Source organism: Engystomops pustulosus, chromosome 5, assembly GCF_040894005.1.
Source record: "Engystomops pustulosus chromosome 5, aEngPut4.maternal, whole genome shotgun sequence".
Classification (NCBI taxonomy): domain Eukaryota; kingdom Metazoa; phylum Chordata; class Amphibia; order Anura; family Leptodactylidae; genus Engystomops; species Engystomops pustulosus.
This window is the reverse complement of record NC_092415.1, coordinates 162,407,516-162,432,446: the sequence shown is the minus strand read 5'-3', so window position 1 is coordinate 162,432,446 and position 24,931 is coordinate 162,407,516.

Below are 24,931 nucleotides of genomic sequence, written 5' to 3'. Positions count from 1 at the left end.
CAGATATTGAATCATCTCCTGATTCATTCTTTCAGACTGACCATTAGACTCAGGGTGAAACGCCGACGAGAACGACAAATTAACTTCCAGTCTAGAACAAAATGCTCGCCAAAATTTGGAAACAAATTGTACGCCCCTATCTGACACAATATCATCTGGTATACCATGGAGGCGTACAATATTCTGTATAAACAATTCAGCCAATTCTTCAGCTGAAGGCAACTTTTTTAATGGAACAAAGTGTCCCATTTTAGAGAAACGGTCCACTACCACCCAAACCACTGAACAGCCTTGAGATGCTGGCAGATCAGTGACGAAGTCCATAGACACTTTAGACCATGGCCTGGTGGGAACTGGAAGCGGAAGAAGAGGCCCCTCAGGACGTCTCCTGGGAGTCTTTCCTCGCGCACAGACCTGACAGGCTTGGACAAATGCGTGCACATCCTTAGTCATGTGAGGCCACCAGTAACTTCTCTTTAAGAGATCCAAGGTACTCCGCATTCCCGGATGACCAGCCAATACCGAGCAATGCGTCTCCTCCAACACTCTCAAACGACAAGAAGGAGGAACAAATAATTTGCCTTCCGGAAGGTCTTTAGGTGCAGATCTTTGTCCTGCTAAAATTTGAGAGGAGAGGTGGGAGGAGACAGCTGCCAGCACAACCCCTGGAGACAAAATATTACTGTCAGCAGCCTCTGGAAGCTCAGGAGTCCCGAAGCTACGGGACAAGGCATCAGCCTTCACATTTTTTGACCCAGGTCGGTAGGTGACCACAAAATTAAAGCGAGAGAAAAACAAGGCCCACCTAGCCTGACGTGAGTTCAAGCGCTTAGCAGTATCCAAATATACTAAGTTCTTATGATCCGTGAGCACAGTTATCGGATGAAGAGCTCCCTCCAAAAAGTGTCGCCAGACTTCAAATGCCCACTTAATGGCAAGGAGCTCTCGATTACCAATATCATAATTCCTCTCACAAGAAGAAAATTTTCTAGAGAAATATGCACAGGGCCTAAGTCTGGTGAGAGTGGAAGACCCCTGAGACAACACTGCACCTACTCCTACCTCGGAGGCATCAACCTCCACAACAAACGGTAGAGAGAGGTCAGGTTGAACCAAAACCGGGGCTGACGAGAATGCCGCTTTTAGAGTTTCAAACGCTGAGTAAGCGGCAGGGGACCAATTGTTCGGATCAGCACCCTTACGGGTCAGATCCGTGAGGGGTTTGGCGATCACGGAAAAGCTCTTTATAAAGTTCCGATAATAGTTAGCGAAACCTAAAAAACGTTGTAGGGCCTTAAGATTGGTAGGCCGAACCCAGTCCGTGAGCGCCTGAACCTTACTCGGATCCATCTGTACATCAGAGGGAGTCACAACATAACCTAAGAAGGAAACCTTCTGGACGCAAAAAACACACTTTTCCTGCTTAGCGAAGAGGTGGTTTTTGCGCAACCTGGTAAGTACTTGGCGGAGATGTTGCTGGTGAGAAACCATATCAGGAGAGAAAATCAAAATATCGTCTAGATATACCACCATAAACACACCGATGTAATCATGAAAGATGGAGTTCATAAACCCTTGAAAAACCGCTGGGGCATTACTCAAACCAAAGGGCATAACCAGGTATTCAAAGTGCCCCAAAGGTGTATTAAATGCGGTTTTCCACTCATCCCCTTCTCGGATCCGAATCAGGTTATAAGCCCCTCTGAGATCTAATTTAGAGAAAACTTGGGCCCCAGAAACCTGATTTAAGAGATCCGGGATCAAGGGGAGAGGACCTGAGTTTTTTACCGTTATCTTATTTAATTCTCGATAATCAATACACGGCCGTAGACCACCATCTTTTTTCTCAACAAAAAAGAACCCGGCCCCAGTGGGCGACTCAGAGGGACGGATATGTCCGATTGCCAAACTCTCATCAATATAACTCTTCAGTGACTCCCGTTCTGGTACCGACAGGTTATATATACGACCCTTTGGCAATCTAGCATCAGGAAGAAGGTCAATTTTACAATCAAACTCCCTGTGAGGAGGAAGGACTTGGGACAAGGGTTTTGAAAACACATCTGAGTAATCAGAGAGAAAACCTGGAAGACTCTGATCTTCCGCTACTACTGTACATAATGAAACTTTGGACAGGTGATCCTTACAGTGAGGACCCCAATGAACCAGCTCCAGAGTTTCCCAATTAATTACCGGATTATGGATCCGGAGCCAGGGTAGACCAAGAATGACATTTTCAGACAAGTTTTCCATAACTAGGAAAGAACACCACTCTTCATGCATAGCTCCTACCATAAGCTTTATCTGCGGGGTTCTGAATTTGATCAACCCTGCCTGTAGAGGGGTCAAATCCGCACCCGACATCTGGATAGGAGTGGACAATGGAATCAATGACATGCAAAACTGAGAGACAAACTTATAATCGATTAAATTAGACGCAGCACCTGAATCCAAAAAGGCGCGACCAGTGCAGGAAACAGACTGAAACTTAACTGTACAAGGTAAATACATTCTAGACACAATTGGGAGTACCTGAGCTCCTAAGCAGTCCCCCCGACTACTGCTTAGGAGCGGAAGTTTTTCCTGCTGCTGCCTCTTGGAACAGGTGTTGACCAGATGATCAGGACTTCCACAGTAGAAACAAAGATGACGTCTCAGTCGATGTTGCTTCCGCTGTGCAGGAGAGATGCTATCCAGCTCCATGGATTCCAATTCTGGACTACCTGGAGACAGACTGGCCGCTGGCTGACAGTCAGAGGACACCCGAGGTGATCGCCTGGATCTTAGGCGACGATCAACTCGGATGACCAGAGTCATAGCATCATCTAATGTCTGAGGCTCGGCATAAGCTAAGACTAAGTCCTGTACTCGGTCTGAAAGTCCGGACATAAATTGGTCTTTTAGGGCGCAGTCATTCCATTGCGAGTCAGTCACATACTGTCTGAACTGGGCACAATAATCTTCTGCTGTCCGTTTTCCCTGACACAGAGATCTAAGGTGGGAAACTGCAAGTGCTCGGCGGTCAGGTTCGTCATAAATCTGGCCTAAAGCAGAAAAAAAAGCGTCAAGAGAAGAACGGGATGGAGAGTCAGGTGGGAGAGAAAAGGCCCAATTTTGCGGATCCCCACGCAGCAGGGAAATTACCACGCCCACCCTTTGAATCTCTGTGCCCGATGAACGAGGACGTAAGGAAAAATAAAGTTTACAGCCCTCCCGAAATGAAAAAAATTTCTTACGGTCACCAAAAAACACGTCAGGGAGAGGAACCTTAGGTTCAGGTGTGGGTGGCAGTGGATCCTGCGGTGATGTCTGCCGCGGAACCTGCATAGATTCCTGAATTTGGAGACGGGAGGCTAGATCCTGAACAAACTGAGTTAGGGTCTGGACCTGAGTGACCACAGCTGACAAAGGCTCCATGGGAGGAGAGAATGTAGCAGGTCGGATACAGGATGCAGACCTATGTGTGGCCAGTGTTTCTGTTAAGATTGGTACACAAAAGACAGGGGATAGTGAGCCCTGAGCTTGCCCCAACCTCTGTCCCTTCCTATAGCCCCCCCACGCTAAACCGTGGGGCGACTACTTGAAGACTTCGAGATACACTGGAATAAGTGTGGGAAGGAAAACAAACAGACTGACAACATAAAACACAAAAGAATGGTAAATAGGTCGGAATCACAACGAGAGGGTACGTCAATAGCAAAATCAGTAAGCAGAGAGTCAAAGTCAAAAACTAGCCGAGGTAACAACAATACAGATAAAGATACTGAGCAATACAACCTAGAGCAGCGAGTAGAGAAAGGGATTTTCAAACACTGGCACAGGTGACTAGTGAAGCTGCAATTTATGCAGCCAGAACTCCACCTCCAGAACCTGATAGGTGCTGGACAGCATCTGGGAATTAACCCCTCATGGTGCAGAAACAACCAGGCACCAAGCAGAGGTTCAAAGTCCCAGCCACTCCTAGACAGCGCGAGATCTTAGCAGCCGCTGCCCAGGACGAGAGGTGGAGTTTGCGCGGATACGCGCCGGGGTTCGGAGAACGCTGCTGGTACCACCAGAAGAACCAGAAGTCCCAGCAATCTCCCTAGCGAACCTGACAGTATATTTCTATGCTAACTAATTAGCACGTACAGCTCCACACCCCTCCATGCCCCCTTGTGGGGGAAATAATCGCAAACACTGGAGGTTCACTAGCAATTGTCATTATTTCAGGGTTTCCATGACAGTTTTCTGGCATCGATTGATAAATGTCCCCATTGGCTTGGTATAACACCTCTTACATGTTGTGTTCTTTTCTCAGATATTTTTTATTGGAATTGTTAGATAAACAGCAATACAATCAAAGATAACCTAAAACATACCCCACACACCACACAAGGTTCCAATTGACATACATCCCAATTTGTAATAAATAACAAAAAGAAGGGCAGTATGACAATATCAGTAGAAGAATATAAAGCATATCACAGTAAAACTTCTCGAACCCCCTAGTAGTCCATACCCAATAGCACAGGGGAAGCCAGCCCAGGAGCCCACAATTTTTCAACTTAGGCCCCTGTCATACCTGTATTTTTCATGCACAAGTTCTTTGCATGTTTTTGACATGCAGAACTCAAATTACGCAATGACCATGATGGTCACCGGTATGAGAAAGCGCTACTACTCGCGAAACGGCCATGTTGCCATGGTCTGCTCCCCCCTGCATGTTCTCTGTTTGAATAAAAGACGTTCCAGCTTCTCTAAATATATGGGTGAGTGCCGTCGCCTTCTTCTACACTTCCAACTCGCATTACACAATAACTCATTGTATTCAATGGGTTTTGTAAGACTGCATTTTTTCACGTACACACATTTTTTTTAATGCTCGTGAAAACCTCAGTATGCTCTACATTTACAAGTCATGCATCACAAGTTTACAAGTCACACCAAACGAGTTTATGGAGACGCATTGAAAACGCATTGCACTTTGAGACACATGCTAGTGCAATTCATTTTTCACTGAGCAATTGCCATAGAAAAGATAGACTTCAGCTATTAGTCCTTTTTTGTCTGCGTGTGAAAAACACAATAAAAATGCATTGCAAAAACAGAAAAGTGTGTTTAAAAATGCTAATTTGCTAATGACTCCTAGCTGATGAAAATTGGAAACGAAAAGGTCAGTTTTACACGCATTGCACCAGTTTTTTTATACACTGCTCAATCGTTTAAGAGCAATACTTCAACTTTATTTAGGAAATCCCTCTTAGTGGGGGAACAGGTTGATTTAATTACGCCGCAATTGTTTTGTGTGCCATATACAAAAGTCTACTGACCGCTACCTTCCCAGGTCCTTGTAACAATACCTCATCTGTAAAGCTAGGATCTTTGTCCAAAAATACTGAAGATGGGACCAGTCCACAACATATATCTGCTGGCTCTTCTCCACAATTGGGACAGGTAGCATTAGACTAAACCCCAATGTTGCAGATAGATTTTGGAGTCCTATACACCCTGTGAACTACAGGTGGTCTCCTACTTAAGAACACCCGACTCACAGACGACTCCTAGTGACAAATGGACCTCTGCATGTTGGTAATTTACTCTACTCTGTACTGTTACAATCAGCTTTAACAGTTATCAGATGTGTTTGCAATTAAGATTTATTGTTAATCCTGGTTCCTTTGACAACCCAACATTTTTAAAATTCAGACCAAAAAAAACTTTGGCTTGGGTTACAATTATAAAATATAAAGCAGTGGGGTCCTGGGTTTAAGTACCTTCCAAGTCAACATCTGCAAAGAGTTTGTATGTTCTCTCCGTGTTTGAGTGGGTTTCCTTCAGGTCCTCTAGTTTTCTCCTGTACTCCAAAAACATACTGGTAGGTTGATCTGTTTGCGCCAAATAAATAAAGGAATTATATATTATTATCGTTACAGTTCCAACTTACTGACAAATTCAACTTAAGAACAAACCTACAGAACCTATCTTGTGCGTAACCTGTGGACTGCCTGTATATATAACTGTGAGTTGGCTTGCCTCCCTCTGTACTTAATTTTTAAATTTGCCCAGCGAAGAGGCCTTTGTGCCCTAAAATCTTGCAAAGATAATTTTTCTAATTGCCTAATAAATGTATCATTCCATAACCATGTTTACACAAAAGTATTTAACATCACAGAATCATAATGTAAATCCGCATCATCTGGGTCTCCATATAGCAGTTCAGCGACAAATGCAAATGACTGCAAGTCATATAATTTCTCAAAAGACAGTGATGTTATTCTTGGTGGACACACACTATACTAATCACTTATGGAAAGTTTGTGGAGAAGTAAAGATCAATGGCCTTGTGGTCCAGGTTTTTTTGTTTCAAGGAGACTGTGTCTAATATTTAAGAAATATTCTCCCTTTCAGATATCATCTATAAAATACTCTGCTTGGTGACCTTGTTAGATGGAAGGAAATAAGAATCAAGTTATATTCGTTAAACCGCCTTCATTTGGGACACACTCAAGTACTTAGTGACTGCAGATCAGGAAGAAGTGCTGAGAGAGTGAAGTAAAGTGCACACTAAGAAAAAATCTGAGGCATCGCTGTGAGTTGGCAACAAGGAAGTTATACTTAAATAAATCACAATAGACAGCCCCTGTTGACCAGACCCATAAAGTATCATCTTCAACTTTATTAACATTAATATCATTGCAGTCCGCCTTCTGTTATATATCAGCACAATATTCCCTATGGAAAATGTTGCCAATGGTTGGCAGTGATAAAGTTTATTTAGTACTGTTTCCCACATTGTGCCAACAAGTTATCCCTCTGTGACCTTTATTCTTCTTTCAGAAAGTAACCAGCTTGAATGAAATAAAGTATATTCAATTTACTATAGCAAGAAAGTGCTACAGTAAAGGGTTAATTGATATGGCACAGCTCTGTAATAAACTCAATCAAGTTGAGTAAAAATATGCATGACAACATCACAAACTACTAAGTCTTAGATAATATGTGCCACCTTGATACCTGGGCCCCATAGTGGCTGCAATGCCTATTACCCTTTTCATTAAACCCTTGGGAGTTGCCTTATTTTTTTAAGTTTTAAATTAAAAAAGAAGATACACCATCCTGGTGGTTTTTTTTTTAATATAGATCTATGATAAGCCTCCGATGATATTTTAACTGGACCCTGAACGACTACTGAGTCCTCTCAGGCCTGTAGTGGAGTCCTACTCCTGCTCCTGCACAGATGGAAGATCAAGACCAGTTCTTCAGCTGTCAGAGAAAGCCAGGGACATACTAGCGGTGGCAGCACAACCAGTGCATCTACACAGACATAACACTTATGAGATTTTTGGATGTTAAGGGGTTAACCTCAGTTTTCCTGTACAGCTCTGCTTAATACATCTGCCCCTAAAGAGGTTGTTTCCCTTCTCCTCTATAACTAGAGATTGTATAGCTGCCCAAGTTATCTCAAATTGGTAAAAAAAAAAATCTAAAAAGTTTGTACACTCTGCACCCCATCTTGACCGAAAAAAAATGGAATGTAGATATTTTTGCTAATTTATTAAATAAGAAAAACTGAAATATCACATAGTCATACATTTTCAGACCCTTGGCTGTAACACTCATATTTTACTCACATGCTTTATGTTTCCTTCTGATCCTCCTTGAGGTGGTTCTACTCATTCATTGGAGTCCAGCTGTGTTTAAGTAAGCTGATTGGACTTGATTAGGAAAGGCACACACACATCTGTCTTTATAAGTCCTCATAGCTCACAGTGCAAGTCAGAGCACATGAGAATCATGAGGTCTAAGGGTCTGCCCAAGGAGCTCAGAGACAAAACTGTGGCAAGGCACAAATCTGTCCAAAGTTACAAAAACATTTTTGCAGCACTTAAGGTTCCTAAGTGCACAGTTGCCTCCATAATCCTTTAATGGAAGAAATTTAGGACGGCCAAACTAAGCAATCATGGGAGGAGAGTGTCAGTTTTTAGCCTTTGACTTATATCATTCTTACATGTTGTCAAATTTCCTTAAATAACACAATGGACATAATATGTTACTACATTTTGCCTACCACTTAAAGATTTTAGCGGAGTAAAGAGCAATTACATACATGCTTATGACACAGTGCTATTTCCTCTATGAAGTGAGTAAACACTGTTGTTGCAGATTGTCAACTCACATTACTACTTCCCACAGTGGGCCACTAAGAATTTGCATTGTTACAGTGTATTAATAGAAAAAGCCTACAGTGCTAACATAGATGTCCTAAGGGTCTGTCTTGTTAGATTACTGTAAAACACATATTAACACTACTTGTGATGCTAAAGAAGCACACTGGCTATAAATTGTGTACAATCTGCTTGTGTTTCATGTGGAAATTGTTTGTGTATCATAAATTCACATGCAATGAGAATCATGAACTCCAGTTTCCCTAAAATCCACTGGTCAACACTATTGTACATTTTTATGGCAATTGTATGCATTATTACAAAGTAAAATATGAAGAGATTAAAGTGATAAATTGTGGCTTCAGGATGCCAGCATGTCTTCATCTTTTATTATCTATAACAAAGGTGCACAACCTGTGGGCTACATGTTACCAACAGCGCCCGATGTGGGCCACATCCTGCTATCTTGCGAACCAAGGAACGCTTCCATCACTGATGACAGCACCCATTGGTTCAGGCGGCTGAAGCTAGTTGTACCAAGAGCAGAGAGTCACCCAGCGCAGGAGAGGAACAGGCAGTGGTGAGTACTTGTCAGATGTTCTGGGCTAACCGCTTTTGTTCCCCTGCCCTGTTCTTTGCACGACTTTGCTCTGGGTCCTGATGCCAGTGAATACAAATAGGGGCTCATTTAATAAGGGGTGCTCGCACACTTTTGTTGGACTGTGCACCATTTTCGGGTCTAAGACAGCTTGCAACCCTTATTTTTGGTGCAGTTGCGCTTCCATGCAACACAATTTAGGGGTTGTGCCGTCAGACGATGCGACTGATTCGGGCTGAGCACGGGTTTTAACTTTCAAATTGTGTCGCAAGCCCTAGCACTTAGATGCACCACAAAAAGAAGGTGAACACTTCACAGTGCATTATCGTCGGACAATGCACTTTTGGTGAACTCTGGGGAGGGGGGAAGTAAATGTGCCCCATAGTGTCAGCACATAGAACAGAGTGGTGTCAGAGCAAAAAGAAGCTCAACTATGGTAAAGGCTTAGAAAAGAGTTGCCAGGAGAGGTCATTTTTTTGTCTGTTCCAGTATTTGTCTGATTCTCTATTACTTGTCTGGTCTGGGGGTCTATTTATGTAGTCAGGGTACTCCAGTATTAGCCTGGAGTCTCCAATATTTGGTCTCCAGTAATTGTGTCTGCTCTTGGGGGTCTCCCACTCACCAATATTTGCTGTCTGCTTTTTGGGGGGAGGGGGCTCTAGTATTTTCTGTCTGATCTTGGGTCTTCAGTGTTAGCCATCTTCTCTTCTCTTGGGGTCTCCACTATTTGCTGTCTGTTCTGGGTATCTCCAGTATTTTCTGTCTGCCCTGGGAGTCTCCAGTATTATTTGTTTGCTCGGGGGGCTCTTATTAATTGCCTGGTCTGGCTCTGTATTAGGTATTGTCAGAATGCAGTATTTTGTGTCTGTGTTGGTCTTTAGTTCTGCACTTTTTTATTTGTAATTTTGTGTTTTATTGAGGTTGTTGGTGTATTTAGGGTGCTGGTTACTAGTGAGGTCCCCTGAAGTTGAGCAGTATGACAATGAAATCTTTGGACCAATAAAAGTTTTGCACCCCTAATTTTCACCAATTAACCATATAACACTATCCTACAGTTGCCACAGTACCTGACTATTACTAAATAGGCAGTTACCGGATTATACCTGGTGGAATAGCTATAGAAATCGCAAAGGCCTCAGTTGTGTCATGTTTTTTCATTGACAGGTCAACACAGAACCCCATTGTTACCTAGACAGCTCCTTTTGTTTAGGTAATTGTGGCAGAAGGGGAGTCATTGACCTCTTCACTTACTTGGCATGGCCATTCATCAGTCATCGGCATCAATGTCTTGTGGAGATAGAGAAGAAGGGTCACAGCTTTCTTCTTATCTGTGTAGTCACCTGGGCCCTGTGGACTTTCAATCTCTAGATGATTTAGCTCCCTAAGAAAACATTAGACTATCCAGTAACTGTCTGTAAAGAGTTAAGTCATTAGTAACATTATCAGGTTCCTTTATCTCTCAGCTGTCCATGGTGTATGGAGAGATAAATGTTAAATACAGAAAATCCTTAAATGATGAATAAAGGCAGCGGGCGGAAGAAAGATATATGAAGTATAGTGTAGGAAGTTTTTAATAAAGCATATTAAAAAGTTACAGTTGCTGTATAGCCTGCACTGTTATCCATACAATCATGTTAACAGTCTAGTTACAATTTTACTAATGCACCTGAGACAGAGAGTCTTTAGCTATGCTCCTGACCATAGCTGCTCTTTCTGGTACCCCTGGGGTCTGTGGGTGCCAGGGGTATTATAAAGCGGTTATTGTTTGCCTTTTTACTGTGAAATGTGCCCACTTAATCAGGTGAAAGCTGATACTGGTTGACTTTACTTTTTGCCTAAATGTCATCTAAGTAACCTGGCACATGTAAAAATAATTATAAACTATGTTATAGACTGGAATTTAAAGTACTACAGTGAGTTATGTCTATCAAAATACAGCCGTTCCCTTACTTAAGAACACCCGATTTACAGACGACCTCTAGTTACAAACGGACCTCTGGTAATTGGTAAGTTACTGTACTTTAGCCCTAGGCTACAATAATCAGATATAACAGTTATTAAAGGTGTTTGCAATTAAGATTTATTGATAATCCAGGTTCTGACGACAATCCAACATGTCCCGGGTGGTCCCCGTGCTCACCCGTGCTTCTCTGCCCCCACCAGCGCGTCGCCAGCGCTGCTTACCTTCCCCGGCTCCCGGCTCATTCCCTTCTGTTGTACGTGCGCGGCCACTTCTCAAAATGTAAAGGGCCAGCGTGCCATTAATTGGCGCTGGCCATTTTGCTAAATCTATTTAAGCCTGCCTCTTCCTGCAAGCCCCTGCCAGATCTACATGCCTAGCGCCCTAGAGAAAGCTTTTCTGATGCCTTATGCTCTTCTTGTGAATTCCCGTTGTGACCCTGGTTCTGTTTCTGACATCGCTCCATAGCCGTCTGCCCTGACCTGTTGCTACGTCTCTGACTCCGATCCTGTGTTGCCTGTCCTGACCTCCTGCCTGTCCCCGACTACGAGATTGCCTGCCGTTTCTGTACCTCGACCTTGGCTGCCACTGCGGACAAGTCACGCCTGTGGATCGACTTGGTGGTACCAGGCCGCAGCTTGTCTAACCCGCTTTGCGGCGGGCTCTGGTGAAAACCGGGTACCACTTAGACTCCGGTCCCAGGTAGTGGCATGTGCCATCGTCCGCAGTGGTTCAGAGGATCCAGATCCTCTAAACCTGACACAACAATTTTAAAATCCAATTGTCACAGAGACCAAAAAAAATTTGGCTGGGGTTACAATTATAAAGTACATGGTTGTGGCTTACATACAAATTCAACTTAAGAACAAACCTACGGAACTTATCTTTTACGTAACCCGGGGACTGTAATCTGTCATCGCTTTCTACAGAAACATCATGGTGACTTAATAAATTAAAGATATTACATTCCATACTTTAAAAAGAAATATGTTGCATTAGTACAAAATTTTTATAATGAACTTTGGTCACAACTAGAGATGAGTGAGTATACTCGTCCGAGCTTGATGTTAGTTCGAGTATTAGCGTACTCGAAACGGATCGTTGCTCGGACGAGTATCTTGCCTGCTCGAGATCGAGCATTTCCTTAAGGAAACACAGTGAAGAACAGTGAAGAATACAATGAAAACAGTGAACACAGGATCATTTAAGTGAAGAACACAGTGAAGAACACATTGCAGATATTTCCGTACATCTGCTAACTTATCCGAAGACACGAGTGCCGAACAGTGTTCTTCACAATAGTATGTGAAGAACAATATGTGTGAAGAACACATTGCAGATGTATGGAAACATCTGCAATGTGTTCTTCACACATATTGTTCTTCACATATTATTGTGAAGAACACCGTTCGGCACTCGTGTCTTCGGATAAGTTAGCAGATGTACGGAAACATCTGCAATGCGTTCTACAGTGTTCTTTCAATGTGTTCTTTCAGTGAAAAATGCTCGAGTCTCCCATTGACTTTAATGGAGTTTGTTATTCGATTCGTTATTCATCTCTAGTCACAACATTTTTAAGTAATTTATATATACTTAGGTATAGTATAACAGCAAAACATGAAGATAATTGTATTTGTATAAAATAATTATTGCGGTTTAAAACACCTTTTAAACTTTATAGCCGGCGCAGGCAGGTACCCGCTCGGTGCTTACCATGCGCGCGGCTCTCATTCACTTCCTATGTAGCCGCGCGCACGGTAAGCGCCGAGCGCGTACCTGCCTGCGCCGGCTATAAAGTTTAAAAGGTGTTTTAAACCGCGATACCGCGGTTTAAAACACTAACGAAAATAAGCTCCGGCACCAGCTCACCCTGAGCTGGTGCCCGGTATTTCCATCAGAAACCAATTCATATGCTTGAAATAACCCAAGAAATAAAATAAAATATAAAAATAAGATGAAATTGCAATATGTATATTCAAATAAAACGGTTAACAGAGAGAAATCTCACCAGGTCCTGAAAATTCTATTGTGGCACAACCAGTGTTTCACCAATGCATGTACACTAGGACGCTTCATAATTAATAACATAAAACCCTACCCCTAGTTATTAAATTGTGATAAAATGATAGCAATCCATAGAAATAATGTGAAGTTTCGGTCAGATAGACCTTTTCCAACACTGTGGAAGGCATAACAAATGCAAATATATCAAATATCAAGTATCAAAATATAGGGTAGGCAATCAGTAGGTGCATGGAAAACTGTAGTATACAATAGAGCAGATAACTGGATGAGGATATATAGTAAACAAACTGTATCCAGAGAAATCTCAACATATGTAAAATGTTTAACATGGAGTTACAATGGGCTCAAAATACTTGAGTGCATAGTATATGTTCGCAATTAGGATAACGTAGATGGTGTATAGGTGAGATTATAACACAAACATCAGTATGGTCAAAGATATGCACATCAAAATGAATGTTATATCCATATGATATTTGCATATGATATAAATCTATATCAATATATTGGAAACATCTAAGTGAAGGACGCAGGCGGTCTCAACAGAATTGCACAGGAAAAAAGATAACAACATATCACCAACATGTTTCAAGCAGCATCAAACTCTTAATTGTATCTTTTCAGCATATGTAAATTAGAATTTCACCTAATTAATCCATGCAAAATACATAGGACCTACTTCAACCTGACTCGGCCTTAAGCTGCTACAAGGTTCCTTCATTCCTGGGTGGAGCAGAACGTGAGCCAGAGAACTTCCTGCCTCAGGACCAGCAATGACTTAATTTACCCAGTGGGCAGGTAAGAAGATGTAAAGTCCCTGCCCCTACTTACTGGTCCACGTGTCAGTTGTGAGGTGCACCTTGGGACTAAAAGCATTGCACATTACTCATCTAATTTTATCTACAAACTTTTGATGCAGGAAAGGGACCACCTGCATAGAAAAGAAGTGGCATCTGGGAACCTCATACTGTGGGACAGTCACCGCCAACAGATCTTTAAATCTGTCCATCTCCACCAGCCTGAATGGGAGCAATTTGGAAATGATCCTATTCAGAACTAGGGCTCATTCTTACGATGAGCCAAACTTATGTATGGTGGAGATGTTAATGGATGGTCTGAATAGGGTTTATGATGGTAAATGTGCTGCTGCCGGTGGTGGTATCACATTCTCCCTTTGCAAGGAGACAGGTGATCTTGTGACTTAGGAGGCGGTGGAACAGGTTGGGCCAAATGAAGCAGTAGGGAGAGCCTTGGGTGTTTCCAGGGTTTTTCAGCCACTGCAACTTATGTTTACTCTGCAGGCTCCTGGTCATACATTAGATGTTTACACTTTATGGACTGGTGGCCAAACATACAACTGACAAGTATTCTGTCTTCTACACTCTTTGAGAAAAATTTCCACGCTGCAGATACTCTTTGGGGTGGCCTTTGTTTCCTGTGTCCTAGCTTCTGGCTATGGGTCCCTTTTGTTTATTTTGCTCGCTGTCAAGGGTGTCCTGACCACCACCTTTTCCTCCAAAGTATAACTGCCTTCCATTCATTTCGGGTTTGGGATCTCTAAATCACCCCTTGCTTCTTCTACCACTGAGCCCTCATCACTGACCTCCTTCTCTGTCTACACATCGCAGAAAGCCAGGTGGATGGACTATGGAATCCAAGCTGGGAGAGTGATCATAGAGCATGACTGACTGCTACCTGACTTGTGTCTGTAACGGCTTTGCTACTTGGAAGTTAAGAGCCCTCCTCCTCACCCCCTTCAAACTATGGATGAGCATGGCAAAGATTATCCCATGGAAGTATGTAATGTAATTGACACCCTGCACACCCTGGAGCCTACTTGCACATGGGGAATTTGAAGTAGGCAGAGATGGAATATGTCTTCTCCCTGCAACACCAGGTAACATCCCTGTCTCTTTATTTCTGCTTTCTTCACTTTAAACCCACAAATTTCGATATGGAACCATACTTTGCCGTTTCGGTACGCTCATCACTATTTATGAAACTTTTAACAGGAAAAGGTTATGATAGTAAAATTTCCTTCAGTAAATTGGGTACCTTGTTACCTCTTACCCTAGGCCAGATATGAGGGGTATATACCCAGAATTTGGGCTGTTGTGTTATTTAGATGAGTTCCTGGAGGCTTAACTACTCAAGGATGATAGTACCAACCCCCCTGACTCTAATCTTACAAATTATGGTTCATGTCCATATTATTTGGATATATATGATTTCGCTTTTTTGAATTTGCTTCCATAATTAAGAACATTGCCCCCCTTGCAAACAAAAGCGCCTTGTCCTTTTGTCCAGGAATAGATCCAAGCGATCTCCTGTGGAAGTTTGAAAACCCTTGCTTACAATGTTTACAGGATCTGCCATGTCTCTTTTAAACTAAGGTCCCCTGGTGGGTTGCAAAAAGCCATAAAAGAGATTTTATGGTGGCTTAACCCTAAAATGTCATTTAGGATTTGTAAATTACAATTGGTATTTGGGAGAAAAAGGCAAACTACAAACAAATAAATTATGGCAATGTTCTGTACTGTTACCACACAGTCCATTTCCTATAATTTATAGCATGACAATTTTATCTAAGCTCCCGTTATAACCATCTTCCAAAACATGTCATTTTGTAGCATATAGAAATACCAAATATTCATTAAACACTTTTATATTCCATGACAGGGGCTATGATTGTACGGAAAATTCAATCAGGCTCCCTGTCAGTTTAATAACGAGAATTTTAACATGCCCATGACAAAAGTCACCCAAGCATAATATTGCTTTTGCCAGACTAAAGCTTGTTCTAATTCTGAATTTCTCAATCCCATAGAAAACATTACAAATGTTACATTATTCTGAATGCAGGAAAGTACACAGCGCCGCACAGTAAAGTGCACAAACACTGTGCATTTCAATTACAGAAAACATTATAGTGGTGCATTTTCCATTCGGTACCTGCATTATTTTAGTCTAATATTGAGAAAGAGCACTGCATTTACTTCTAGTAGAAAGAAAGCAGGCAATACAAATCTTCCAAAGCCTCCAGCGGCAGGAAAACTATTACAGAGATGAATAGTAGACAATCTCCAGAGGATTTGTGCTGTGTGCTTGTTGCTCAAAAGACAGTTAGGATCACACTGAGAGGTGTCAAAGCTGAACAAAGCGCTGGCAGTTGGGTTTACCCTTTGGACATTTGCTCACCATTGCTTTAGTTATAGATTTATTTTTTGTAAATACAATACATGTATGCCATGGGTTTCATTTATTGGAGCTCTTTACTACTTACAGCACAGTACACACAGTTTTTATCTGAAATTATTTATGGGAAAGTTATTTTTCAATGACTGTGTAATGAGTGATGCAAAAATAGCATGAATATAGAAAAGCAGATAGGAGATAAAAATTATGTCATGACAAGGAATGTTACATATGCTATAATAAGTTTTATTTACTATACAGTCGTTATTTCTCAATAAGACCATTTATTATTTCTTAGGCCACTTACAACTCTACTGTGACAAGCACATAATAACAATGCCTTTCTTTATATAGCGCACACAGATTACACAGCACTGCACAGAGCTTGTCAAACCAGTCCCTGTCCCCATGGAGCTCACAATCTAATCAACCTACCAAGATTTATATTCTTCAGAGAGAATAGTGGTTTGAAGGGGCTAAAAGATGCTCTGAGACAAGTATAACTATGCCCCAGTTATCATTACAGGAGGCGATTTTATTAGATAAACCACTGATGTTAGAAAAGTTGGCGGATCCACTTAGGAATATTCCAAACGGGAAAGCAGTAGGTACAGATGACACTGCTGAGGCCCCTAAGTGGCGGAAGTGGCCCCATGAACTCAATTTGATGTCACTGCTGCAGTCTTTGTAGATAACTAGAAACAAAATATAGTCCAATACAACATAGATATCAACCACATTGTAAAACAATCCTCACAATATCCTTTTGATGTTTCGGCTGCAGAGGTTCTGACACTTTGCAAATACAGTACATTGTTAGTGAAGAAGTGTTAATTCTGGCTGAATGCGCCTTGTGTTGATAAGCTCTGCCATTCAGACTGAGATATAAGCTTTTTCTCACTAAAGCTATGTGACTAGCCACATTTCTCTCTATAATACCAGAACATTTGACTTGATGGTTTACTTGCTTTTAACTGTAGCAATTCGCTGAATTGCTGTAAATGTCATACTTTCTATAAGCTGCTTAGACTTTCCAGACTGGGATTTTCAGCATTTTTTTATGATCTTTTGGTCAAAGCATTTCATGAGTGTGAAGGAGGGGTAAGAGCTATTGATCACACCTGGAAAAAGATGGTTGAGACAAATAAAAATATTGAAGCAAAATGTAACCTTCAGATCCTGCAAAAAAAATAATAATCTCATCCGAACTCATTGCCGGCAATGGTCTATTAATTAACATGAGGAAGCAGTCAGCCTACTCTACCATATGAAACATATTACTTCATCGTGCTGGTGTCCAGACCACAATTATTTATTACTGAAATCTGCTACATGTGCAGAGATATCGATTCTTCAATATACACCTTTTAGGAGTTATCTTGAATTAAATCTGAAAATAGACCAACAAAAAGGGAAGGAACAAAAGATCAGGCAGCTGCAACTGAAGTGCTGAAAGTAATGTACAATCAGCGAAAATATAAAAAGAAGTGAGCAAAAATAGGACTTGCATTTTCCCACTGTTTGAGAAATCTTTTTATAAATTTCTTTTGCTAAATCGACAATATTACTAGAACACTCTTAAAGTAGATCAAATCTAGTGAGAAAAAGATTTATTGTGATAAAGAGCCAACTTTGACCTCTTTTATCGTCCTTGTGATGAAGAGCAGCCAACATTTTTAACACAGATAATAAATATGTGCCTTTATATAATTTTCTGTACTACATGTAGTACCTTATGTTCAGCACTTCTTTCACCCTAATTCTAGTGTATTGTGTGGTCATACAATAGAGCAGATTCACCGATCTACAGTAAAGTAAAGTTTGGTTCATCTTGCTAAGCACCTCATTTCCTCTAAACCATTTCCACTTCTACTGAGGTGCAGAAGTGTCAAAAATATGTAAATGAAAGATAGCTGCCTAACAATAAATATACCAACAAGGCCAGTAGGATAGGGCAAACCTAATAATAAAATTGAGCTGGCATAAATCGGCAGTCTATACCTTTGTAGTCACCCAGAGTTAAAACTGGTTTGGTGACACAGCAATCTTCCAGCCTTGTTTTGTCACACTTAAAGGGGTTGTAGGGTCACAGACCGTGATAGATAATCAAAAGTCACCAGTGATGAATAATTTGTGTTCAAGGGAAAATATTAGAAATTCTGCCTGAAAAGAACACTTAAAACAACAATTTAATGAAAACCTTTAAAATTGGGCCACTCTTCAGCCACTGAGCCATCAAGAGGTCAGAACATCCGGGACAAATTGGTGCATAGTCATCTAACGCCCATCAGACATGAAACATGGCTCCCTAAGCCCCCACTTGGGATGCATAAATGCGGGTCCTGCAAAGCATGCAGCTTTATCACAACAGGCAGATCAGTAACCAGCTCAGTTTATTAACTGCAGGAGCTCTGGGGTCATCTACCTGCTGACTTGTCAATGCGGGGTCCAATACGTGGGGAAAACATCTAGGGAATTCAGTGTATGTATGTCAGAGGTATCAAAAATGGCAATGACACCACCATTGCCCGACATGTGTGGGAGAACCATGATGGAGCTCTCTCCAGCATCAGATTCCAAGGGGTGGAATTAGTGACTCCTAATGTAAGAGGAGGTGACCTGGATCGCCTTTTACTTCATTAAAAGTCAGATGGATATGTATCCTAATGACTGAAAAACTGCAAGGTCTGAATGACCCAATGAGTTATGCCTGTTTTCTATAGGAATTAATACTCCTCTGCAGTCCATGTGTTAATGTATTAATCTACATGAATGAGAAATAAATTACCCTCTACCCCCCGTGGACAGTATCTCTCTTGCCCTGATGCCTACCATCTATATCTCTGACCTCGGATATTTCATCTACACAATTCAGTTTCTTCTGTTCCTTCCTTGTATTCCTTTCCGAGCCTTCATGCATGCTCCTTTACTTATCAGTGTTCACAATCTGCAGGCCTTGCCGCAACACGATCCCCCTAATACATAATATGTGCTTTGACAGGAGTGGGACAGTATCGAGTGGGTCACCGACTAGGATACCTGAAGGACATATCGGCATTGATAGGTGACACTGTCCCAGTATTTACCTGTTTGTGGCTGGGCACATTAGAGATGCTGTGTCCAGCTCTCCTTCACTCTGATTGGTTCAGGGTGAAGCCTGATACAGCGTGCTAGGCTGCTCAGGCACGAGCCCTCTTTCTCTTAGGGAATGCCCCGGCCCTCCCATTGGTGTCTGCCATGGAATCTCCGCTCCTACCTGCCCTGGGGGGAGTGGCTTCCCTTTGATAGAGCAGGCGTGCAATCGGGCGTGCACGGCTCAGTATTGCTGAGACTATGCCGGCGGCTGCACCAATATAAATTGTGTGGTGTTAAGTCGCAACACTATGTATACCTGGAATTAACCCTTTGCCTCTGATGACACAGCACTCACTGACTGGGGCTGCAGAAACGCGTCAGGCATGGGAGACTAGGATAGCTGATCGTTACTATCTGCAGCATCCATGTAAAAATCTGTATTCAGCAGAACTCTGTGATCCACAATTCGATAGGAGTACACAACAGCTATGAGAATATAGCTACAGCTTAGTTCAGCAGTGGAGGATGAGATACTAAGAGAGTGAGACTGTGGACACATCTATACCCTGTGTCACTATCCCCACACTGTTGAAAGCCTGTTGAAATATAGTGGAGGATGCATGTATCGGAGCTTGTAGAACATGCACCCCAGTTGAGCATGCTCTGCAATACAAGCGCACAGCACAATCAGTCAATAACTGCTGTTTTGCGCCATCTGTGCACTTGATGGACATATATCTTTTTCAGTCATATTAAAGGGGTTATATAGTCCCTGAAGCCCAAAAAAACTCCTATGTGTCATAAATACACTCACTACTCCTAAAATACACTGTTTTCCACTTGAATTTGTGTGGAATTGGTTATTTTTACACTTATTACCTATTTATCACTGCAGGTCAGGACCAAGCATTCAAGATGACTCCGGCACTCCGCATTGGGACTTCAAGTCCCATTACACTTCGCTCCTATGGAGTGTTGTGTGCTCGTGCACAAAATGCAAAGCACAGCATCGTCTTCTTGTGCTGTGCGCTTGTATTGCAGAGCATGCATGACTGGTTTGCATTCTCTACAAGCTCCGCTGCAAGCCTCCTTTGCTGTGTCTGCCCACACAGAAAGATGGAGACTGCAAGTGGCTGCGGATCACAGACTGCTGACCACGCATGCGCAACAAGCACTGGACACACAGTCTATCAGTCGTTTCCTTGGAGATGAGTTAGTATAAACAAAAGCTGACCTTCTAACTTCTAATATAATTATATTTAAAACTCCCTAGAATCACTGATAACATTAAATTAGTGTAGGGGATGACTTTTGATTACCTAGCACATGCAAGGTAATGTCTGCAACCGTACAACCCCTTTAACTATGTAACTATATAATCCAATTTGATACAACATTGCAGTATGCCCCCCAAAAAAAACCTTGACAGGCTGAAACTTTATAAATTAATAGGTGGCTAAAGATAGGATAGATTTAATTTTGTTTTGTGGGATTGTGTCATTAACCTCGAGTCTTGTAGCTTAAAGAGGACCTGTCACCTATAAAAGGCACTAGGAGCTGCCTACTAAAGGAAACAGCTTCTAGTGCTACAACAGATGTAGCAGTGTTACACTGCTGGCTTTACTGGAACCATCTGATAAAGCTAGCAGACACTGTCGCTGGAAGTGGTCGGTCATATTCATGAGGGGCTAGCCCGAGGCGCTGATTCTCACCCCAGACTGCCCTTCCTGCACTATAGGCCGCAGGTGATTATGCGGCTATGCCCCTAGTCCTGCCCCCTCATGAATACGCCCGACTGATTTGAGTCCAATCCGGCATTTCTATTGTACAGAGTGTAAGTGTTTGCTAGCTTTATCTGAGGTTTCCGATAACACTAGCAGTGTAACACTTCTACATCTGTTTTGGCACTAGGAGCTGCTTACTTTAGTAAGCAACTCCTAGTGCCTTTTATATGGGTGACAGGTCCTCTTTATATTTGTGTCATTTAGACTTTAGCCACCAACCTTGTGCCTTGTGTGATAGTTTTCTGTGGGTTTGGCACCAAAGGACCTTACAATACACCCCATTTCTCATCATGTTACAGTTATTAACATACTTACCCAACTTACTCTTATCTACCGTATTTAAGAAAAAAAATATTGAAAACAGATTCCTTTATATAGTGCAAACCAATATCTTAGTCAATATCAAGATGTATGTTCTTTAAATGACTATAATTCCTGATAATTACACTCTTTAAATCTAGAAAACTGTTATCCGATTGTGTGGAAATTGCAGTCAGAAGGTGATAACTCTCACAACGCAATCTTCAGAGTGCTATAACAGGAATTAACAGAGCATCTGTGATTTGGCTGGTTCCCTTGAAGGGTCAAAAGGATAAAACCTTGTTGATGAAGGATCGGTCCACAAACTAACATGTGCTTAATTGTGAGTTCTGTTTTCTCAGTTTCAATTAAGTTATAATGAGATATATTAGCAGTTCCTTATTTTCTAAAGAAGTAACATTTGCAAGGATTCACAAAAAAATTTAAACTACAAAAAGGGTGCATTAGATAGTGTATGTTTGTTTAATAGTTTGAACTATATCTACTTTATGAATCAACACATAAAACGCTTTATAAACAGTGGGTTGTGAGCACAGATCTGTTGCATAAAAGACCATGCAGGGTCCATACATGGATGTTTGAAAATTAAAAATTAAAAGCATAAACTAGAACAAAAAAATTAAAATGATTCCATAATTTACACAATGTTATTGATTATTTGTCTAATTTTTAATGTTTTTTTTAAAAAAAGAATAAAAACATACTTTCCACCCCAAAAATCTCAATGTCAAGCACTTGTAAACTGAAATTTGCCACATTTTCAACATTTTTTTATACAGATACTCATACCATCCAAATTTATTTAATAACTAAGATTTACTATATCCCTGCTTTATGTTGACACGTGAATTTTCTAATGCTCCAACATCAAATCTCCAATATCTACTTTTTGAGGTCTCAAGGTCTCAAATGAGTTTGAAAGGCCAATATCTTTGAAAACTCCCATAAATGACTCCATTTTTGGAAACTTTACGCCTATATACTGAGCATTTTGAGCCCACAGATAGCGTACCTTCTATAAATTTATGGCTTGTGTAAAGTGTTAGAGGTTGTTATGGTAAACTCTATGTAGATGATCAAGAGAGGCCTGTGTAAAGTCAGCTCACTATTATGCATAACTTTCCAAATTTAAGAAACACTCCACATATAGAGCTAACAAAATCTCCAATAAAATTCAGTCAAATTAAACTATACTTACGTAGCCCTCTTCTCTGGTCTTCTTTAATTCACGCATCTCGTGACGTTAACTCCTTCTCCAACATGGGATAAGGAGCTGACGTCAAGCAAGAAGAATAATTAACAGTTTGGTGCACCACAAGCAATGTAGCTGGTTTTTATAACTCTTTTTTTTAACAGCGATCCCGATGTGTCAAGCTTAATGAAGACCAAAGCCAGGATCAAGGAGAAGAGGGCTATTGGTAAGCATGTGTAATTTAATTTTATTTAATATTAGTGGTAGATTTGCTTTAAAGGGGTTTACCCATGAAAGAAAGTTCTCATGTTTTTCACAACGAAAACATTTTTTACCCTTTCTTTGCACTTTACACTTACTCAGTTTAATTGCTGCTTTTACTCCTATCATTGCTTCTGCTGGTCACTAAGATTCAGCACTAGTTGAACAGACACTTCCTGATTTCTCTGTGCTATGAGATGTTGTGTGCTGACAATGTGTTTAGATTATCTAGGTACATGGTTTATCTACATTTTTATTTGAAGATTCTACTACCGGTAGTATGTGAAAAAGAGAGATGGGACTGAACAGACTAATAAGATGGATGTAAGACACAATCACACGCTCAGCCCTGCTACATCACTTATAAAACACACAGCAGTGCTATGCCCCCTCCTCTCGGATTCAGAGCTTATCTTGTCTGCTGCTGTCTCCTCTGCAGCTGCTGCTAGACAGGATTTTCCTATATCTCCAGTGCTCTCTGCCTCCTGCCCCTCCACCCCGCAGTACAAGAGAAGCTATTAAATCCAGATGAATCTGTCTGACCATAGTCAGGAGTTTATGTCACATACAGGGACAACTAACATATAAACACCAGAAATAATAGAGACAGATTAGAATTATATCTTAGAAATGCTGTATTTTTGTTAATAACATTAGATAATGTATTATTTTGTTATTCTGAATATATTTAAGATTTTGGTCTTTGTGGAAATATCCCTTTTAAGTCTACAAATCAACCATCAAAAATAAACATGATTCCCCCTCTCATCCAATGTCTTTCAATCGAGATCCTCCTCCCTTTAATCCTTTCTTCCTTCTCCCCATTCCTAATCACATGTCTGATGTCTGTTTTATTGTTTGCGCAGGCAGTGGCAGTGTTCCGATTCTGCCTGCGCCATATTATTACTATTATGGAACAAGTCCTCAACAGGTTAATAATAAATCTTGTATACTTACAAGTTAAAATAGTCCTATGTCATAAAGCATATGTGAATTGAACATATGTATGGAACATACTTTCTAGAAAGATGCTTACTGTGAGCGGAACCGGCAAATGATCTGCAACAGTAATATTCTTATTTTATTTTTTTTAGCATTAGGGAAAACAGCTGCAGCTGAAACATTTTAGAGTTATATGTGATTCCCCTTGGAATACCTGTCTTGGTGATTTATAGCCAAATACTGAATTACAGTTACAAAATAGTGTAGCATTTTGGTGCATTCCAAAAGATTAATAATTTGTTTAGCGATTGTAAAATTCAGCTGTAGTTCAATTATATATTTTCCCAAAAAGAAATACTAAGAATATAACATAGATGTAGACTTAAAATACTGAATAGCCAAAGACATCTTTAAAAGCAATTACTGAATCTTTTGTGAGTGGAATAATAAACCCTTCATACTATAATTTTGTTACTCTCGGAAAATGACTTAACACGTTGTTCCGGCTCCTCCCCCCTCTCTACGGAGCGGGGCTGAGTAGAAACGTAGCGGGGATTGTGGTTGGGGGAGCAGGAACGGGCGAGACTGAGGAGCAGTGGCCACTCCTCACCGGAAGTAGGAGCTCTGTCCGGAGGCGAAAGTCCCACTGCGATAGCGAGCGGGGAACAGGTGTAGCATCTAACAATGTCATCACCCCGCTGTAGCTGAAGAAATCCGAATGGGCCCAAGGATATTGGAAACGCTTGGAAACTATGCTTGTGGAACCCTATTATTCGCTCCATGGTACTATTAAGAAAAGGAGTGAGCTGTGCCAGACCAGGTATTGCTATGATTTGTTATAACTGGGCTCTCTAGAGGCCATAGACACAAGAGATTCATAGGCCCAGGAGCAAGAAATTAATTTTCATCAAATGGAATCTTTGTTATTTAATTAAAGATGATCAACTTAGACTAACCATGGCTAAACCGGGTATCTAAACTTGATTATCTCTCGTGGATCACCTTGTTATTTTTCTGTGACCGGACTAACCCCTAGTGGATTAACATCTGTTGAGACTTTTTGACTAACCCACCTGTCCTCGTTCTACCTTCTGATGGTATGAGGGGATAATTTCAGCTTTTAGAGCCCTCTCCAGACGAATCACTAACAATGTGGGTATATAACCCTGGTTTTGAGATTAGGTATGAATAACTATTCTGACTAACTGAAGTAACTGAAGAGGATTAACATTAAGGACTAACCTTTGCTGGGCGCCTAACACTGAGGTTGAAGAAAATATCCCGGCTTTCTTCTGCTCAATGAAATGCTTTATTCTAGGTGCATATCATATATAGACGGGATGTGTTTCGGCTTATGCAAGCCTTTATCAACTGCTCCTGCTGCTAACACTGAGGTCTCTGAGTGGACTGGGTATTAATGATGTGTAATTA